Raw genomic sequence first — 23,616 nt, 5'->3', positions numbered from 1 at the left:
TCAATGTACCACTAACATGCTACGTGCTACGACGTAGCACTGACGTAGCTACGTGCTACGCGCCAGAATGCACTAAGTGTGTTTAAAGTAACACTGTAATTCTCACCTACTCTAACTTTAAGATAATGTTAACGTGAGCTTAAATAGCGCCTGTACTTAGTTCTTGCTTTAATATAGTCGCTGAAATAAAGTATGTAATGGTGCGCTTGAAAAAGGCTTAATTTGAAATATCACTTTATTTTGTATTTAACTATCAACTGAAACTGTATGATAATAAAATTATGCAAAACAAACCCATTTAACATTCCATTTGGATAAAACAATTAAAACCATTAATTGATTTAAGGCTGCGTTAGTTAAATGTATTTATAACTGTATAGGGTATTATCGTGCATAAGTGTGTGTGTGGTACATTTTCATCATTAAATGTTCTCACGTTCATAGTCTGATAGTATTGTTAGCCAGTGTAATCACTAAAGATCATCTTAGATCCTAAATTGGTGGCGCCTGATGATATGGCAAATTATTAATATTTCTTAGAGTAGCGACCTATATGTCACCGGCTTGTAACCACTTATCACCATTGGCTAACTATATGACAAAATATAAAAAATATATATTTTAATATTTAAAAAATGATAATTTTAAAATTGGTACGTATTTTTGCACACATACATATGTACACATATAAATTTAAATCTTGGTAATTTAAAATAAATAACTACGACACAAACACGAAGGAAACAAAAACAAGTACAATTTGTAAACCTTAAGATAGAGGCTTAAGAACATGCCACTCGAGTCAATGAAGTAAACACGCTCAAACGCTACAAGAAAGCAGGTCACGTAAAAATGTTTTTCTGTCAAAAATGGAACGTGATGAATAGGTAATTTTGTTGTCAAAAAAGCTCTGAATAAGCGGCCGTGTGACACTTGTATTCGATTTCAAATCGAGGTCGAAATTAATCGTTTGGAACCGCCTTGCGCTTGTAAGTGTAGGCGTTTAGTTAAAAGTTTAATTTAATATTGCTTTAATAACGTTGTAAGAAGTTTTGCAATGTCTTTTAGATTTTCTACAGTATTTTACACATAAATAAAGATAATTTTTAGTTGTGTATTATAAGATGACAGAGATTAAACGTATATTATTCGATAGATTCGTATAAAATAAAAAAAATTAAGTTTAGTTTCTAAGACAAATGTCGCCTGAATGAGATAAGGATATTATTAGACCTGAAAAAACCTAGTGTCTAGAACACGTGAACCTTATATTAAGTTTCCGTGTTTTTAATCATTCATTTCCAGCTCGATGGGTACGTAAAAAATCGAAGTTAAAACCGGGTAAGAATTGTGAATTTGTTAAGTTAGTATCTATTATTCGTCTTCTTATAAGGTGCAATCTCCATCGAATATAAATAGATATTCTATTTATATTCGATCGAGATTCGAATCCTTCATTATAACCAGATATCACGGTTCGATCCATTTATAGTTGGCTTATCTCATGTGTCATAAGAATTTGTCCATTAGCAAAACATTTACAGGCGATTAAATTTTTATTGCAACAGACTAAATTTCGAACTGCTGGGACAAAACCTTTGACGAGAAGGATTGGAGCTTATTTCTCCACGCTCCTCCAATGTGGATTGGTGCATACACATGTGACAGAATTTCGTTGAAATTAGGCACATGCAGGTTTACATTGATTTCATTATTCATCATTACATTATGTTCTTCATCGCTGTGCACGAGATTAATTATAAATTATAATTGAAAATTCAGTGGTGCTTAGTTTGAACCCGCAATCATCGGTTAAGACGAAAGTGTTCTAACCACTGGACCATCTCGGTTATACATTTATACGAGTACGCATAAGTATTTAAAAAAATATATTACGTAACTATTGGTCAGTGAGTCTTAACATCATATTGTTGTCATTTTGCGGATATGTTACTTTTTTTTTAGCATTAGCAGCCTGTTAATTTTCCCATTGCTGGGATAAAGGCCTCCTCTCCGTTTGAGGAGAAGGTTTGGAGCATATTCCACCACGCTGGTCCAATGTGGATTGACGGAATACACATGTGGCAGAATTTCGTTGAAATTAGACACATGCAGGTTTCCTCACGATGTTTTCCTTCACCGCCGAGCACGAGATGAATTATAAATACAAATTAAGCACATGAAAATTCAGTGGTGCCTGCCTGGGTTTGAACCCGAAATCATCGGTTAAGATGCACGCGTTCTAACCACTGGGCCATCTCGGCTATCACAGTTACAGTTACAGTTACAGTTTAGAACTATTGCTGAATGATTAAGCCTTGATAGATTGATTGGAATATGTGATTAATTAAATATGATATTAACGAAGTATTAGGTTATTGTTAGTTTTCACTTATAAATAATGATTCTGCGTTCATAAATGTGTAACATTACACATCACCGCTGTACCCTTTATCATTGGTGTGTTACAGGTTAGTGCGAATAATCTAATAAACTGTTTATAGAAATATCATCCGTATAGCACTGATCATAAAAAATACATTTCCTTTCGTGGTTTGCGAGGCTTAAAGACGTGGCGAGTTGTATAATAGGAATTCGTTCCGCTTGAATTGATTTTGGAATGAACCTGGAATGTGGGAAGACTAATGTAGCGGACAGAACGTGTCCTCCATTTATCTAGAAAGCTTCTCATAGGCGTTTGTGAAGCTTCCTTTATATGCCTATAAGTCCTAAATCTTGTGTTGGTTTTTATGAACGCCCCCATATAAAATCATATATTATATATAAGTGTAGTTTTCAAGATATAAGCTTGAGTTTGGAGAGACGAACAAATTAGCCCAAAGGTGCTAGTTCGAATCCGCAATGTGATTTTATGTTTTCATAATGCTTGTTATTATGAAATAAAAAAACCTCCGCTGAGTTTCTTTCGCCAGTTCTTGTTCTGTGCTAGATTTTTGACTAAAAAGTGTAACACTTCCATCTTGAATAAATATTTTTGATTTTGACTTGACAGTGTTACTATAGTTCTATTAGAAATGTAAAATATACTATCATATTAGAATCTTAACTATTTGAATTGTGAATATATAAGCAAACACCATTTATAATAGTATTCGTTATTTTATGTGCACATCCTTTAAATATTTTTAGCGAGAATCTTAGTTAATATTTGTTTCTTGGAAATAATATTAAGGCGACGGATTTAAGCTAACTCCATCAGTGATTGGGCTTCAGAAAGATTTTATCAAAATACACGTAGTCATTTTGCTTAACTAAACATAAAACAATCACACATTTAAAATCTGCTTAAAATAAAAATTGATTATGATTCAAGGTCACGTTGATAATTTTTATGTTGAAGGTGTTTGCCTTTATCCTTTCAAGCCAAATAAAGGATATCTTCATTTGGGTAAACGCCTATTATCCGATATATGAGTCGTTACAATAATATCACTTCTCATGAGATTGATATATTTAGCCATAACAGCAATAGTTTTAAGAAAAAATTAGACTGTTTGCTCAATTTGTGTCAAGATTTTGTATTTTTTTAGTTTTTGCTTTTATTTCTTTTAATTTGGAGTAATTTATTATTGTTTTGGTTTCCTTTTTGTTACTTCATATCTTTCATATTTTTGTTGTTATTTTAAAGATTTATTAATGTAAGAGTGTAATGTTTTGTTATTATTTTGTTATTTGATGTGTAAAATGTAAACGCCTGTAGTGGTGTATCACACCGTACAAGTAAATGTATTTCTTACTTTTTCTTAAATATTTTGTGAATATGCCGATGGTGTTTCGAAAATTAATAAATAAATAAATAAATAAACGAGTGGAAGACGTTCTACTATTTCATTACCTTTAACTATTTTTTTTTTTTCATTCAAATACATTGTATCTGAAAGACGATCAAATTGACAGTGTATAAGTACCTGAAGTTGGGTTATTTGAAAACATATTTTAATAAAAAGGTTGAATAAAATCGATATGAGTTTCTATGAAATAATTTAAATAGTGAATTGGTATTATTAAAAAGATTTTGAATTGAAGTGCGTCTATATAAATAATTTTCAGGCATGGAGATCATATTCATCACAATCTGAAAATGTCTGAGGAGAAAAAAGTTACATGTGTGAAAATTTACGAATAGTAATTATACGCTTTTATTGAATCTATATTTAAATCTTTAATTCAAAAATATTACTAGTATTTTATAAATTATACGATAAAAACGATAAATGAATTATAATGTCAACTATTGTAAGTTTTCTAAAATATTTTCAGACAAAGATTTTGCTCTATACTTGGACAAAAGAAGCGATGAATCATTATTTTTTCCATGACAAAGATAAATGGATGAACGTAAGTATCTAAAAAATACAATGCATACTAATATTTTAAATCAAAAGATTTTTTGTCGTTTAAAACATTTATCCACATCAATTTATTTATACGACATAGTCACATACATTTTTGAAATTAACTTATTACGTTGTAGTGGGTTTTTGTGCACCCGTTTCGGGGGTGGTACCCCCACTCTCTCACCTTTTCCCTTCATTTATTATAGAGAAAAGTAACACTTTGGGGTGATATGTTTGGGTTGTTGGAGCAGCGAATCCTGGAATGTATGCATAAATTGGTAAACACATTGGACAGTGAACTCCAACCAGGTGGACCGATGACCTGTGAGGTGATCTCCTTAATTATCAGATATAACCATCACGTAGGAGGATTTTAATGTTTTTATTTGGATTGATTGCTTTGAAATACAAAATTTAAAGTAGTATATAGAATAGATAGATAGATAGATATATAGATAGATAGATATATAGATAGGATAGATTAGATAGATAGATAGATAGATATAATAGATAGATAAATAGATAGATAGATAGATAGATAGATAGATAGATAGATAAATAGATAGATAGAATAGAAAGTAGAATATTTCTTAAATAATTAATCAGCAAGTATCAAATAAAAAACATCGTAAACTACTTTATTTACTAATATTACATTGTGTGTATTCGTTCAAGAAAACAATCAAATATTCAATTAATCCGTCCCAGAATCCCTTAAAGTAGAAACGATCGAAGTTGCTAAAGTATAAACAGAACTTTGACAAAACAAATTTAACTTTGCAACCTGATTTCGATTGACTGATTTGTCTTAATATAAATACAATTATTTTGATCAGGATAATCCGTGTATTGAATTGATTTCTTCATTGATTTAGTGATTAGTAATAAAGGCTTCAGATCCCGAAGTCTCGTGTCCAATAAAGGAGTATTGGGTTTTTCTGTTCGCTCGGAGTTTGGAACTTCGCAATGTTTACGGACAATTGCCCAGAAAAATGAGAACTCTTTTCGGTCTTGTCAGATTTGAGACTTAATGGGACGGAAATTAGATCATTCGCTCGAGTTTACGCACATAATGGTTGACTCGTGCACTATAATATTTTCCACGGAGTGGGATTATCCCCATTTTTACATTACATTACATTAGCAGCCTATAAATTTCCAACTGCTGGGCAAAGGCCTCCTCTCCTTTGAAGAGAAGGTTTGGAGCATATTCCACCACGCTGCTCCAATGTGGGTTGGTGGAATACACATGTGGCAGAATTTCGTTGAAACATTCAGGTTTCCTCAAAAAATTCAATTTCAAGAATAAATCAGTGCTTACATTAAAAATGACATCTTAAAACACACAACACTTCAACAATTTTATATTTAGTTAAAAAATGTAAATGTTTTGCATTCGTATTCTGTATTTCAACGAATCATAATTGTAGAAATAACCTGACTCGCATTAAAAAGGGGCAGAGCGAAAACGGAAATGTTTTGTTTTTCTTTTTCGCAATCTCTTTGAGGATAGTATGAAATTTTAACGATGAGCGTCAATGATGTTACAACTTAAGGTTTTTATTTGAATATTTATTCAGTAATGTATTGGTTTGACATCTGCAATTTCCTTAACACGTTCCTTTTTATTAATAGTGGAAAAGTAGAGAGTTTATTCAATTCGTTGATAAGGTTAGACGGGCTTTCCGTAAGATATTCCACGTACACGGTTGTTGTATGCTAAAGCGATCTCTTAGCAATTAGAGGGGTAATTTGGAGTTTCAGAATAACAAAAAAAACAAGTATTGATATCACCATCATGCTTTATTAAAATAACACTTAAGTAGTCACATAGCCGCACATAGAAATGGGCGCTGTTAGAAGCATTTACCGTTACATCGCAAATGTAACCGGCCACCCTTGGGAACTAAGATGTTATGTCCCTTGTAACTGAAGTTACACTGACTCACTCACCCTTTAAAACGAAAAATAACCATACTAAGTATTCTTTTTTCGCAGTAGAATATGATGTGATGAATGGGTGCAAACCCAGGCGGGTTTGCACGAAAACCTAACAACGAGTGTAAACTTTAAATGATTTAGGATCTAAACTGGGTATACTGTTGAGTAAAAAGTTTATTACAAAAACTAATTAGTTTTTTTTTAACAAGATGATTTAAAATATCTACGAGAATATATTTGAATCAAGAATATTTAAATTTGATTATTGATCTATTCTTGGTCTAGATATAAATATTTTTTGTTTGAATAAAAAATGTCATATGTGTTGATAGTTTGTTTCCAACTATTAATCTTATGTAACAATATGTTTACGTGTTAATGTACATAACGTCATAAGTAACACATATTAAGTATAAACAATAATGTCTTTAGAAATAACGAGATTCATCTTCAAACTAACGTGTTGGATATTGCTTAGTATCCTTTATCGATATAACATTAGCTCCATCATAAATACCATCAGGACCATTACAAAAACTATACAATGAAATATCGCCTTTATGTTTATTTAATCTAAGACGTATATTTCAGTAGCTTGTTTCTGATGATCCAATATGTGGTGTAGTATACAATAGGAATTTGTTCCGGCTGACGTGGTTTTGGAATGAACGAGGAACGCGGGTGGAGTAATGTTGCTGATCGTCGTCTGGGTACTTAATGCCTTGGTTCGTAGGTTGTAAACATACACGGCCTACGTTTTTTATTGTTATAATATTTCTAGCATATCACACATATACTGATATTTTTGGATTGCCTTTTTAGGGTGGAATTGTATTATAGCATAATATACAAGCTTTACATGTTTTGAAATGTTATTCATATAATAATCATTAAAGTAAAGGAGCTATGGCCCAGGGGTTAGAACGCGTGCATCTTAACCGATGATTTCGGGTTCAAACCCAGGCAGGCACCACTGAATTTCCATGTGCTTAATTTGTGTTTATATTTCATCTCGTGCTCGGCGGTGAAGGAGAACATCGTGAGAAAACCTGCATGTGTCTAATTTCAACGAAATTCTGCCACATGTGTATTCCACCATCGCGCATTGGAGCAGCGCGGTGGAATATTCAAACCTTCTCCTCAAAGGGAGAGGAGGCCTTAGCCCAGCAGTGGGAAATTTACAGGCTGCTAATGCTAATGTAAAAGAGCTATATAATTAAAATATAAGCCTACACTTTCCATTTAGTTGAGTCTGTATGTCCGTGACGGGGCTACATCTTATAAACATAATAGTTAGCCATTTCTAATTAGCACGGAATACTTGTATCTCTAACCACTATCGTTAGATGTATCATATTTTAATTCTAGTAATTAGTATTTTTAATTCGTTTCGTGTTAACTCTGAATTTGAAGGCTGTGAGGTATCGTGAGAAAACCTGCACGTGCCGCACGAAATTGTGCCAATTGCTTATCAACCAAACCGCAAGGGCAGTTAGGTAGCTCTATATCTTTGATTGTTTATATATCTAGAGATCATGTAAAAGGTATTTTTTTTTTGTTTTGGCTTTTATTTGTGCCAAGGGGACAAAGATTATTTCGCCAATGTGAGCGATGGAGATGATACGACGGAGATTGATCGGTATGGTCGAGATTACAGACTTAATTTAATTTTGAAGGCATAATAGTAGTGGACTCTCTGTTAACCCATAACCTAAAACAACTCAATAATAAATAATTAGATAAACATAAATTATTATTAAGACAACATACAAGAACAAACACAAAAATATTTAAAACTGTCAAAGGTATTTTTTATTTTTTTTTATTCTGGCTACTGTCAAAGGTACGCGTCGAAGAAAAATAGTGGCTAACTGACGTTTGGCGAGTGTCAAGCGCAGTTGTCACGCACGACAAGATAATAAAGTTGGGTCGTTTGTTTTAGGTCTTTTGAAGACATATACATAATCCACTATACGAATTAATGTAAAGGAAAAACATCATGGTGTAAATTATGAGTCCTTATAACTACAAGAAAAAACAACCTTTTTAAAAATAAACTAATAAATAAATGTTTTTTTCAACGATTTTCACAATTTTTTTTAATCAACCCTAAAATCCTGATGTCTTTTGTTCGAATCTCTGGTGGAAATTGCCAACGACAGCAAAATTAATGCTAACCTATATCCATGCATAGAAAACTTCATCAAGTCATGGTCGCGCTTCCGGTAGCTCTCTTTATCTTTAAAAGCATTATTTCATTACATAAATTCAATTTAAATTTTGAGATTGATTACTTATACGATTTTATTATAATCATTTTCCATCCCCGTAATAAGTGTTAATATTACAATACTAATAAATCAAGGCGCATTTAACATATTGCCAAACTTCTTAGACTTGAAATGTACTTTGACAGTTTGACATTTATTATAAACTGCCTTACCAAGGTTAATACATGTAAAGTCAAAAATGCTTTATTAATAATTGTATTAAAATTTAGATTCTGATAATAAAACAAAAGGCGAACGGAATATTTTAGAAGAACCATAAAAGCGAATACAATATCAAAAGTGTTGTCACCTTAATTATTTACGGTATATAAGAGGCGTCGTTTCGACATTCGCGACTCCTAGGATTTTGAATTCGCTTTTAGTGCTTCACTTTAATGTACCGCGCCCGTCTACCTCTTATTTTATCATCATAGAATTTATAACACACTTTCCGTTTACTTTTTATAACGAAACACTTAAAAGTATGTAAGTTTAGAGTTTTCATGATCTTGATTTGTGTCTTTGAACGATGACTTTCATCTATCCCACGTTTGTATCAAACCGCACTGGAGCAGCGTGATGTTGCAACTACAGACTTTATCTTAACAAGAGAGTTTCACTATTATTATAATGATTTGAGCGTAAAAATCAATTTGTATTTACCACCTTTTTTCTTCCTTCCTTCCTTGTGTTAGAAGTTTAGAGTTAATTTAGAAAACATTAAAATTAAGATCGTGATTCGCTAATTGATATTTCATGTAAATGGCAGAGATTTACAATTGAATATCGACTTATCGTTAAAATCAAATCATTTTTTATTATTTCAACAGCAAATACGATAAAGATTACTTGTCAAATATCGTATGAGGTCAAATTGTTAAAGGAACAAATATTTTATCATAAGCAATTTACGCTGATTGCTGCCCTGCTCGTGACATTGGGATGAATAATTTATACCTTTGACCAATTATGTATTCAAAAAAGGTTTTTACTTAACCGCAATTTTTTTCAGGTATAATGTTTGGATATATCATTTTTGACAAGTTGTATGATTTGGGGTCGCTTTTGATTTTTATGTAACAGGTATGAATGGGCAAGGGTGCCTGATTTTGAGTAGTCACCAGCGCCGATAGACATAGGTGCTGTAAGAAATATTAAATAATCTCTTCATCGTCAATGCTCGCCCAACTTTGGAACATGTTGGAACATGAACATGTCTTTTTTTTTTTTTTAATGTCATAAGGTGGCAAACGAGCAGGAGGCTCACCTGATGGAAAGTGACTACCACCGCCCATGGACATCTGCAACACCGGGGGGCTTGCAGGTGCGTTGCCGGCCTTTCAGGAAAGAGTACGCTCTTTTCTTGAAGGTTCCCAAGTCGTATCGGTTCGGAAAAACCGCCGGCGAAAGCTGGTTCCACAGAGTGGTTGTGCGAGGCAGAAAATGTCTTAAAAATCGCGCTGTTGTGGATTTTCGGACATCTAGGTGGTGCGGGTGATATTTGGAATTTTGACGAGATGTCCGAAGGTGAAATTCAGCAGCCGGGATTAATTCGAACAATTCCTCGGAACATTCCCCGTGATAAATTCTGTAGAAGATGCAGAGCGATCCAACATCTCTACGCAAAGCCAAAGGATCAAGCAGATCGGAAAGGGCTTGATCGTCGATAATTCGAGCCGCTCTACGTTGGATACGGTCAAATGGAAGGAGCTGGTACTGGGGAGCACCCGCCCAGAGGTGAGAGCAGTATTCCATGTGAGGCCGAATTTGCGCCTTGTATAGTCTTAGACGATGGGCCGACGTGAAATACTGTCTTGCCTTGCTGAGCACACCAAGCTTTTTTGATGCCAATTTGGCTTTGCCTTCCAATTGACCGCGGAACTGAACGAGACTCGAAACATCAACGCCAAGTATTCCGATACTAGCTGTAGCGGCTAACGGAATGTTCTCGAATCGTGGAGATACGACAAATGGTGTTTTTTTAGCAGTTAACGCGCAAACTTGCGTCTTTTTGGGGTTGAAGTGAACTAGGTTTAGCCGACCCCAGTTCGAGACTTTGTTTAACGAAGACTCGATTTCAGATACAAGTTTGTTCCGGTTTTCTTCGACGTTTTCCCGAGAAATATTAGCACGGCCGGTGTATGAGGTGTCTACGGTGCTGTCGTCTGCATAGCAATGAATGTTACTGATTTGCAACAAGTCATTGATATGCAGAAGAAACAGAGTGGGTGATAGAACGCAGCCTTGTGGAACACCAGCATTGACGAATTTTAAGTCAGAGCATGCACCGTCGACAACGACCTTGATGCTCCGATCTGCCAAAAAACTGGTAATCCAATTGCATAATTCTCTTATGCTTGAAGTTACACCGGATCACTAACCCTTTAAACATCATCAGATACTTTCTTTTTCTGTATGAGTATATTTTTCTGAGGATCTGATAATTTACATATTAACGACATTTTTCTTTTTTATCACGAATTTTCGGAAAGAATACTTAAACTAGCTCACATTTTGTTAGGCCAGATTATAGTTAGTTAAAATACGGTGTTACGTCATAGGATGTCATAATTAAATATATCACATTATTTTATATAATGACTATAATCGAAACTATTTATTTTACATTATCATTTACTTATAAATTTTTTTTTTTAAATAATTTGTTAAGCTATAATTAATACTATTTTATTTGGCACACTATTTAAGACTGGCACAAATACATATACATACTTCTTTTTTTTAATAGATTGATCTGTCACGAGAAATAATGAGATAAATAGAAGTTATTGAAAAATTTAATTGTTGGAGATTTTATTTGTATTATAAAACGTAATTTTATTTTGTCATCTTAAACTACTGAAATTACAGTAACATCAGCTGGTTACATGGCACTCTATTCAAACGCACGTAGAAATTAAACCTTCGTAACTGCTTCTCAACTTATTTTAATCGAAGCTGCCTTTAATAAATGAGTCGCCGAACCAAATACATTTTGACTACAGGGATCTGACTGTTACATACGACTTGTTATAAAATGTCAGACTTTGAACTTTGATAAGGGGTCTTGACATGTTATTAAGGCCTTTGTCAATCATAATAAAATGAATAAGTGTATTTAGTCTCGAGACACTAAGTCTCTTACATATATTTGTACATATATTTGTTGCCTCGTTAAATTATTTTACTGTATCTGAAACAGTTTGTGTACCATTTGGCGAAACTTTAACGCGAGTGCTATCAAACAACTCTTTCAAGTTTCAGAATAAATCAAATTAATGACACGTGAACGAATATGAACAAATTCAGGCATTAACGTTATAACACTAAGTGATCCAGCCCAGCTCCGCACGGGTGTAGTTTATTTATAAAGAAAATGACATCATAAAAATTAAATTTATACCAAACACTCAGGAATAACGTCGCTTTCCACCAAAAATGTATTTTTTTATAGAATTTGATCATTAGTTCCAGAGATTACTCTCTATATACAAATAAAAAAATGTTCTTTATATTAGTACAGATGAAGAAACAAAATCTAACAGACGCTCAAATCAAATCAAAATATACTTTTTTCAAGTAGGTTTTTACAAGCACTTTTGACAAACTATTTATGGTAAAACCGGCAAGAAACTCAGTAGTTGCTGTTCTACCTGCTTGGCTGTGTATAAAAATAACTATGTTTATGGCACTTTTCTAGCGCCGAATAAAATAAATAATCTCCATGAAAAATTACCCCTTTGATCATACTTACATCTTTTTTTTTTGTATATCTATTGAAATAAATAATTCATATAATATTATGTGTGTTACATCGTTTTAGATCAACGATGCGATCACATTGATCACGATGTCTCTTTTCAACATTTTCTTTTCTCTTTAAACTAGCGCAGATACACGTCTTTATAAAAAAATAATTTAGCGGCTCGATTAGGTTCATTTATGGTAAATATTGATGAGTGTGCAGATGAGAGTGTAGTCCAGAAGGAATACGATGTAGTAAAGGTTACATATTTCCACTAATACATATACACACACACACACACAATTAAATAGTTTTATTCCTCTGATAGACTTTTGCCATCGCTGCTGTATAGCAGAGTATTCTGTAATATAGTCAGCAATGGCGAAAATGTGTACTGAAAATTGTACAGGACATATTATACTACAAGCGTGTGCATAAAGCAGTTCACCCTCTTTTTCGTCGCTCGCGTAATCTGATGGGATGAAAAATTCGACTTTACGCCATAAGTGACACAACATCGCTGCTTCCAAGTTTGATGACGCATTGGCATTGTAAGGAATGATTGATATTCCTTACAACATCTATGTCTACGGGCGGTGGTGATCACTCACCGTCACGTGGCAGGTTTGCGCGTCTTCTCTTAACTAAAATGTAAAGAAAAACTTCTAAAATCCTATCCGCTCTTGAAAATTTTTCAACAGAAAAACTTGATAACTTTCTCTTTACCGAACGCGGAGTTTGAACTCATCCTGGGTTCGAGGACTACGCAACTAAATATATTAAGAGGCCACTTGACGATAAAACCTATGTCTCAAGTTATGGTGTGCCATATTAATGACACTTTATTGTTTATGACATTGCCAGGTTACTAACACATGTAAGCTAAGAGCATATATCTCTTATGGCTATAAAACCGAGTAATTACGTTGATCCAAGCGGTAAGGTTGAGACTCATCTCTCAGATATAAATTTTAGTACAAAATATTTAAATGGTAATGTAATTAATAAGAGCCGAGATGGCCCAGTGGTTAGAACGCGTGCATCTTAACCGATGTTTTCGGGTTCAAACCCAGGCAGGCACCACTGAATTTTCATGTGCTTAGCATTAGCAGCCCGTAAATGTCTCACTGCTGGGATAAAGGCCTCCTCTCCCTTTGAGGGAGTTAAGAGGAAAGAGTTAAGAGGAATTAAGCACATGAAACACAAATTAAGCACATGAAATGCGTTTAAAAAAAAATTGTGTTTATAATTCATCTCGTGCTCGGCGGTGAAGGAAAACATCGTGAGGAAACCTGCATGTGTCTAATTTCAACGAAATTCTGCCACATGTGTATTCCGCCAACCCGCATTGGAGCAGCGTGGTGGAATATGGTCCAAACCTTCTTAATCATACTCTAACTTCAATCTTCAATTAATCATACTCTAACTTGGATAATCTGAATTGTTTGTTTTTATCGTAATTAGGTTTTAATTGCTGATTGAACGCCAAGATATACAACGTAAGACGTGTTTACTAAAATTCTAAAATAATTATTAAAGTAAGCAACAATTTTCTATAGACATACCAAACGTTGGAAATATCAACTCTTTGCGATATGAAAATGTTCTGAAATTACTATATAACCTTTTCTGGAAAAGGCCTTTGGCCTTTTTATATTCGCTTAGTAATAGTCTAAATGTCGATTGAATATTGCAATATTTTCAATATTCGATATAAAATAATTCATAATATACGTCCTTCCATAGAGTTCTAAGTATATAAATTCATAGGGCATTGTCCTCTGAAGTGTTCATTACGACCCCTCTATAGACGAGTGGACTGCGTTCCGGAATAAGGGACAAGTTCGTGTAATTACATGTACAATAGATCAGCTAAGTAGACGCCGGTCGTATTTACAAAACAAGAATGGAGGAATGGCGATATCACTTAGTTTTACTTGCACTGTTAATAGCTGAGCTCGCCTTGAGCGGTGGACTTATCAGTTACTAGCGTTCATACACTAGTCAAAATTTGAGGACAAATTAATACACAAGTTCTAATGCTTGACGAACAAAATCAACTATTAATTTTCAATTTTTTTATTTATAGCTTCAAAGCTCATCATTCTTTAATGTTAATCAAACAAAGATAAAACAATACGATCGGGCAAACAGAGGAAAAAAAAATACCGAAATGTTTTTCTTTGCTTATTTATATATAGATTTTAGCCCCTAGCAATAGTACATTGTATTCGTTTTGAAGGTGGAGTGAGCCAATGTTATTACAGGCACAAGTGTGTGATGTCTCCTAACCGATTTCAGTCAAAGAGAGATTAGTCAACTACGCTGGGTGTATTATAGTGCATGAGTGTGTGAGAAAACACAAATGCACTCTCTAATCCCAGACTCTTATAATCCGACGGACCAATGGTTTGATATGCTTTTAGAGGCACGGAAGTGCGGCCAACTTAAGTTACTGACTCGAGCTGCATAAGAATTGTTCTGCAGTAAAATCCAATAACTTATAACGTCCTGACCTGTTTAGCACAGGACCTCTGGATTTGCGACCTTGTATCTAAGCATTAGACCAACGAGACAGTGATATAACATCCCAAAACAATTTTTTACGTATTTTATGTAAAAAAACTGACACACACACATGTAAAAATAATAACACTATATGATAACGAGGCTATTTGGATTTAAGAACATATAGACAAGTTTAAAATAAACTCAATAAATATAATAGATAGATACACGGACAAGGTCTATGTAGAGATTTGATTTCGTAAAAAAATACGAAGTTCCCATGAATAGCGTCGCATTGAAATTGGGTAATAGGTTTATTTCTTAAAGTACTAATGTCGTTTGGCGAAGTTGATTACTTGAATCATTTCCATTTGCAGTTAGAGAATAATATTAGGTCCGAAAGCCTGATATTAAAGCAAAATTCTTATTAGTTGACCTTGGAGCGTTTTTTGTACGATAAATCGTTATAATGTCGTTAGTTATTCAAGTTGTATAAGTAGAAAAATTATTATGAGTTATGTCTGTTGCTAGCTACCCTATGATGGTTTACAAGGACGATTCCAAGGCCGAAAGTGCAAATGCGGGTCAAGCCTAAATTACTTTATTGGATTTAACTGAGAATATTTTTTCAGTAGAAGTCAATTCCTAGAAGTGTGTGTCATACAGCAATACTTAATATTACCGTATTTCGGTAAGGTGTGCCAGTGTAACTACAGGAACAAGAGATATAAGACACAAGAGACTTCTTAGTTCTCAAGTTTGATCGAGTGTTAACGATAAGAGCATTTATCATAATTTCTAATCGCATTGTCTATGGGCGGCGGTGACCGCTCACCATCAGGTGGCTCATTTTCCATTTCATGTAAGATATAAAAAAAAGATATAGTCTCGTCTGAAAATGTAAATTTCTTGATCTATCAATTATCTTGATGAATTATCTTTCTAAAATTCCGTAAATTGCGAGGGTGTGTTTGTTAATTTGGCAAGGGATATATGTTACTGTAAAAGCTCGAACTAAGGTCAATCTTAAGATTTTCCAGTAAAACCTAAGATTACCGTATAACCGATAAGATTTACCGTAGTTAGAGCTTTTACAATAACATATATACAAAATGTGGAGATACCTAGATCTCAATTAATACTTCACATTGCTGAGTTACGGTTGGAAAGAAAGGGATAAAGGATCCTCGATTACATTTTTGTCGCCAAATTGACGACAGAATATAAGTATTGTAATGTTAAATTATTTGAGTGAAGGTAAACTTACCAACGCAAAACTCAACATATCCCACGAATTGAAAATTTAAATTATGCCGACCGTAGACACGTTATTCTTATATACTATAAAAAATCATAGATTCTTAATAAATACTTCTTCTTTTATATTTTTATTAGGACATTGTTCAAATGCCAACTATAAAAAGTAAGCGCAAATAGCAGATCGTATTAAACAACAAACGAATCTCATAAAGCACTGGAAACGATTTATTGTATTTTATTTAAATGTTTTCATTTATTCGTATTCGCGAGAGCAGATTTTTCTTCTTGGTTTCCTGCAATACAACACAAAAGATGGATTACAAATGCATTTAAGAGATCGTAGAGATTTTCGCGTGGTTTAAGACAATCCCTGTGGGGATTTTGTTGATGCTATTCTCATCTTAATAAAATAAATCTTAAATTATATAAAATTGTTAATTTAATGTTTCATAAATAACAGTTGAAAAGGGATATCACTTAAATATCCTACAATACGGATTAGTGGATGTACATGTGCCAGACTTTCATCTGGGTCATTTAGGTTTCCTCACGAAGTTTTTTTTAGCCCAGAGTACATGGTAATCAAAGCAAAATATATAAAAAATAAGTGGTGCTCAGGAATTAACCAACTGGTTGCGAAGTTTGCGAATAATATTTCCAAATGATTTGGTCATTGGACAGACTCTATTAATAGTGATAATTCATCATCACCATTGTACCAAAGAAAACATGAAGGGTCGTGTCTGCAATCGTGGCATGACGCCTTGAACTTGACTGGCAATGAAGTTTTAATTCCTTCTGAAATGAGGCTGTGACTTTTGTAGTAATCTATTTTTTAAGTATTTCTATGATTCAAAAATATTATATAATGAGTAGACGATGTACCTGAATTGTGATTATTGACATTGTGAGAGATCACAAGTGGTCTGCCAGTGTGTTGCTTCGACTTCGTCAATTTACAGAGTAATAAGTAAATTACTGCGTCTAGTACTGAAATTCGCATTCCTAACAAAGAAAATCGATGGGGCAGACATCGGAAATTCCAAATGCATATAATTTAAATATTTTTGCTAGGTATCACAGTTAATATTTACTGTAGTAAATATAAATTCTTCGTAACCTATTTATAGAGAAGCAAATTAAAATAAAAACGCACATGAAAGTCAAGTTTAAGCAAATGAAGTTTCTGCTGATATTGGAACGGATACATCAAATTTAATAATAATAATTTATTTCACATAAAGGTGTATGCATTTAATTAGTCGATACAAGAAGTAGCTTAGCAATAATTAAAGTCAACGAAGACATTTTTGAGTATAGTGTGGTCATTACAGATAGAATAACTTGTATTATTGTTTATTTATATCTAGGTAGGATGTGTGAATACCAAATTAATAGCAACAATGTTTACAATTGTGTGTTCATTAAACTTTTTAAGTATAAACAGTAGTAATAATAATAATAGTGCACTCGAGAAATGTTGAAAAGCTTACGCTGATATGCTATTTATGAATGTTGTCTCCTTTAATTGTCACGTATTTCAATTTTGATATTTCAACATATTTCTGCGGCGAGTCTCAAGTCTGTTGTTAGAGAATAGCTCTACAGCTCTTGGAATAAATCTCAATGCAAATACTCAATAAAATCATTTTACTGAGACTGTATACTTATTATATTCACGTTGTTAACAATATTATCCTGAATGAATATTTGATTCGCCGACAGTTCCCAACAACTTACTATTATAAACATAAAATAAAATAGTTTTGGAACCATAATACAAAACGATTGGACGAAATCAGAACTATCGGCCTACAGGAGTTCAGGGGTCAGCTTCTTGTCTCAGAGCAGTTTGGTGTTGATAGTAGGTGGTGACCACCATAGACATTATAAGCAATAATCACCATTCCTTACATGCACCACCAACGTACTGGAATTATGATGTTAAGTCTCTTATGCCTGTAGTTACACTAGTTCACGTATCCTTCAAACCAGAACAGAAATAGCACTGCATTTTGATAGAAGAATACATGAAGAGTGAGTGGCTCCAACCCAGAGGATCTTGCAGAAAGGCCTAAAACCGAGTGATTGTATCATCATAACTACTTTTAGGACCAACCCTTAACGTCAGGTGTTACTTTCGCATTTATAAAATTAGAATAGATTAGTAAATTGCGGTCTAATTAGGTAAATAACTATTGAAATATAGTCGTATAAACTGTTTATAAAATTCTGTAACTATGAGAACCAAAGGTGACATTTATTTACGTTTAAATGCATTCTTGATGCGAGATGTTCTATCTAGTCGCAGTGCAGATCCAGTATGGCGGCCGGAAGTAGCCCAGGCCGGTCCTTTATTTCCGGTCGCCACAACTGCTACACTTTGAATACCTTCATTTATTTGAATTTCCGAATGATCCAATTCAGGATTAGGATCCGATTTCTTTCGTCTGTGTCTTGAATAATTTGTATGCACTGTTTCGAAACAGGTAAACACTTTAGGGAGAAATTCGTTTAGAGGAAAATTCATTTAAATACTTGTTACTTAAAATTGGGTATTGATTCTATGTGTGTTAAAAATGCTACAAATAAAATCAAAATGAATAAAGTAATTCAAGTAGATTCTGTTTTTCAAAATTAAATTTAAAGTTGTCACTGGCTCTGAATGCAAATTCTACCGAGAAGAACAATAAATTAGGTAATCCTCTATCATTAATTAAATATTGTTATCGCAGAAGGAATTAAACTATTCCATTTAACACACATGTTATAATTCCTGCTTGAAAATCTACTTATACAAACTGAACTTTTTTTATCGTTATTTTACGAAATTTCTTAGAAATTTTATTATAGAAACAAACACCTTACTCAATTAAGATTAATTAATTTCGAGAAGAGGAAAACTTTGTGTTACAAATTTGACATTACTCCTCGTTTACACGATGATGCTTTCTATCAAAATATTATGAGTACAAGTATTTTACTAATTTATCTCGTGTAGGCGGAAAAGGTAAACGTCGTGAGTAAATTTGCATGTAAAGAAGAAGAAAGTAAAGTTATAGGAAAACATTTTTTTTTGTTGTCTTGTAAGCCCGAGCATCGTCTATACTTGAACGAATTTAAAGTAGAGGGGGGCGGTGGGGTAGAGGTGCTCTTTAGTTTTTTTTTTTTATTTTTTTTTTTTTATTTATTTATTAAACCAAAAGAACAATACATTAATAATACACAAAACGGTACAACAAAAACCACAGACGGTTTTCCTGCGCACCGCGGATTCAATTATAAATATAAACAAATATTGGACAACATCACATACATTACTCTGGTCCCAATGCTGCTGAAACTGAGCTGAAGCACTTGTGTTAAGGAAAATTAAAAGTAACGACCACCACAAACACCCAGACCCAAGACAACATAGAATTTAAAAATCCAAATTTTGTACGATCTAAGTAGTTTATTAATCATAATTATGTCGTTATCTCTACTGGCTACATAGTATAAAACAAAGTTACATCCCGCCGTCTTCACGCTTAGATTGTTTAACTACGAAACGGACTTTAATTGGGCTTTACCGATAAACAGAAAAATTAAGAATAAAGGTTTATTTGTTAATTTTTTTCTTTAATATAAAACTTGTATAGACCTTATTGCAGTGAAGCCGAGACGCTTGTTTACACGTCAAAACACCAAGGACGGTTTCATAATTTTATTAAGTAATCACTGCACCCTCGGTCAAAGTACCAGCAATCCTCCAACCCAATCAGATAGGATAAACATTGGTAAAAATAATGTAACTCAGAGAATTGAAGAAACATACCAGTATACGGAAATATGCCTAATGGCGGTCATCATAAAGTCCATTTCAATATGCACTAACAAAGCTTATGTATATGAAAATATTTGTAGTTACATCATACATGAAATAGTTTTGGTTTTCGAGAGACTGATACGATGTCTGTTTCAATTGTAAAACATGAATGTCTTTAAAAATATTTATAAGAGCACTAAAGACGCTAAGAAGCTAACAAATGTTAGCTTCTTAGCGTCTTACCGTGTACTTACATTTTCTATTGACATAGTTTTCGTATTCTGCTTGCTTTCATTTCATTTTAAATGAGCGCCAATAGCACAACAAATCATAAGCTGTCTTAAGGGTTCAAGCCTGACCCTTCGGACTCCTTAATACAGGAAACAATCGTCATAATTCATTAGAGAATCTATATAAGTCATCACGAGATCTCTGAAACTTAGTTAAAATTTTATAGTTCCTATGGACTTGAAATTTACCATAGTTACTTCTTAGAAGAGATTTTTGATAAAGGATGGGGTATCTTTATATGATTTTACGATGACGTTGGGGCGGCAAGCTATAAATATTATTAAAAAACCTAAAAATCAGGTAAGACTTTTGTCTTATAACTAAATAAATGCCTATATGAGTTTTGTTACGTATTCTAATCTTACCTCACTACCTCACATATGACCCGCCCTCCGCATACGCTTGCAAAGGTGGGGACGGAATGTAGTTCTTTATAATAAGTCCTATAAATGAAAGCTTGGTATTCAAATATTTGACATACTTGAATGTAATTTCGACCAAAATTTTTAAGTACTTAACGCGGTAACTGTTCATCGTTATTACGTTTAAACTTTTCGTTCCTTTCTTAATATTGATTATGTTTACTATGTTATATATGTTCATTTTAAAAATATATATCCATTTCTCAGATTCAATTTGCAATATGTGCCTTTAATAAAGTTCTTCATTCGATATCGTCTGCGCGACAGCAATTCTTGGTATTGTCATTTCGGTCTGAAACGTGAGTAAAATAATACGGTTACAAATAAGATAGTCTAAGTAATTCGATTGTAACATCTTACTTGTCTATGATTGTATTAGTTTCACTCGTGTATTTTGCATTTTGTTGTATTTTATCAATTTTACTTGAAGAACTTTGCTTCAATGGTTCTCTATCTAATATTTTTCATTGCCACATTTTATTGAATAAACGTTCCGTTTTAGTCAGATGTTGCTTTATGCAATTTCTGACTTGTAATCACAGGCACAAGGGACATAACATTTTAGTTCCCAAGGTTGGTGGCGCATAGGTGATGTAAGGAATGGTTAATATTTCTTACAGTGCCTTTGTCTTTGGGCGGTGGTGACCACTTACCATCAGGTGGCCCATATGCTATAAAAAATAATATCTTATAATAACTTTATAGAGCGGCAAAAAAATATTGTCAGAGAGCGAAAAGAGAAGAGAAATGAAAAACGTAAATAAAATTAAAGTAAATTGTTTCCGATAAACTCCAAATCTAACTGAACTAATGTTCAATACTTTATATTAAAAAAACAAAATTTAAAAGAAGTTTCATTATTTAGGCGCCAAATGTAGATGAGTGATTAGCAGCTTACAATGAAATTAAATCAAAATCAAAACTGTTCGAAATTGATTTAATAAAAAAAGTAGGCATCTCAATTTCTTATTAGGTCTGAATCAATCGCAAGACTGAAAGTGCTATTCAATAAATAAAATAAATTGAATAGTCTATATTAATATTATAATTGCAAAAAAACTATCTGTATCTCGGTTTGTCCGTATGTCTGTTACGCTTTCACGGCTAAACCAAGAAACTGATTTTTCTTAAATTTGTTACGGAGCAAGCTTAAATACCAAAGACAAAGACGAAGTGCTTGTAAAAGTCAACTCGAATAAAGTATATTTTGATTTTGAACATACGGCATTTTTTTAAATTTATTCTTCAAGAGAGGTAAATTTGCGAAGAAGTTTTATTCGCAAGTTCTTTAATTTTAAACGAAAATTAGGTATGTATGATGCTATTGATAAAAGATAAAAGAACATAAAATATTATTATAAAGGGTAGGAATAAGAGTTCAAACATAGTAGGGCCTAATATGATATTGGCTTAATTTGTCAAGAGAGAGATATGAATACTAATATTTTAGCTTTTACGTACAAAAACCAAGCAATCATATGAGCTTTTTAGGGCGAGGCCCCAATGGGGTTAAAAGTGGAAGGATGAAACTCAATGAATTAACCTTAATTTTTGAAGATATTGTTTGAATTTGTTGCATTATAATTTTACTGTGGACTGAATGAAATAACTTTATGACATTGAAACGAAATTCCTTATTGTTGAATAAATACTATTCGTACGTTGTTTCCGTAATTTATCACACAACAGCGACCGTTTTTCATTCCTATCCCTGTTTCTCTTTTAAACTATTTTTAATGTTAATTGTTTTGTTTAAAATTTATGTTTTATTTTAAGTTTGTATAAATATTTTAATTTACATCAGTATTTACATGCAAAATCGACAGTCAGTACTGTTGTTGCATGTCGAATATGACTGACTATACACTATTCCAATCGACAAAGGAGTAAAAAACAATCATTTTATTTTCATATTCCATGTGATTTACAAAGAACTCTTTTATATAATGTTCTCCAAGCAAACATTGCTTGATAAATATTTATTACACTATTTCACTTAACGTATATCAACTTTAAATTAACATTCAAATTTCCGATAACAACTTCGCCAACAATCAGAACGCCAAGTTTATGCGAATTCTTAATGAATATCGTGTCAATGTAAAGTATATTCTCCTGTGATGGAAATGGGATATAATTCATTATGCTTAACCGGCATCAAGACTAGTTATTGTTAGCGAATAGTATTATTCATTTTCGATCTTTGATAATTGGTCTCGAAGAAAAATTATTCAATATTCAAACTTGTTTAAGCAAATATAAATAGATATTGGACAACATCACATACATTACTCTGATCCCAATGTAAGTAGCTAAAGCACTTGTGTTATGGAAAGTCAGAAGTAACGACGGTACCACAAACACCCAGACCCAAGACAACGTAGCAAACTAACGTATTTTTTTTACATCGACTCGGTCGGGATTCGAACCCATGAAAACTGGTGTACACACTACTCGACAACGGAGGTCGTCATGTTTGCGCCTGTAGAAATAAAATAAAAATAAACTTTATTCAAAGTATACTATTATAAGAAGTATCAATCGTAATTTAACATAAATTTAAAATAAAAGTGTTTGAAATTAAGAGGCTGCTCGGTGTCACGCCCTTTTGAGAAGCCTGGCTCTCGATGGAGATGGCGTCTTAAATGCCTTGCCCTCGTTCGCAACAAACTCGTTCGGAACGTTGGTTGTCATGGAAACAAAGGACAGTTATGACAACAGATGTACGCATTATTTGATTAAAAAAAGATAAAACGGCCAGGTGGTTGGATAAAGCAAAAACTTAATAGTTATTATGCTTACTATGGAAATATATCTTGTACGTGAATAAAATACCAACTTTAATTTGAATCACAAAACTACTTGATATAACTATGAACTAATCACTAAGTTGGTGGTGCAGTGGTGACGAAAGGAATACTAATAAATAATTGAGATTATAAAGTACAAAAAAAAAACATAAATATAAAGCCTTATTAACAAGCCTTTCAAACAAATACAATGTACGAGGATT

This window comes from Vanessa atalanta, chromosome 8, assembly GCF_905147765.1.
Source record: "Vanessa atalanta chromosome 8, ilVanAtal1.2, whole genome shotgun sequence".
Lineage (NCBI taxonomy): Eukaryota > Metazoa > Arthropoda > Insecta > Lepidoptera > Nymphalidae > Vanessa > Vanessa atalanta.
This window is presented reverse-complemented; position numbering follows the sequence as displayed.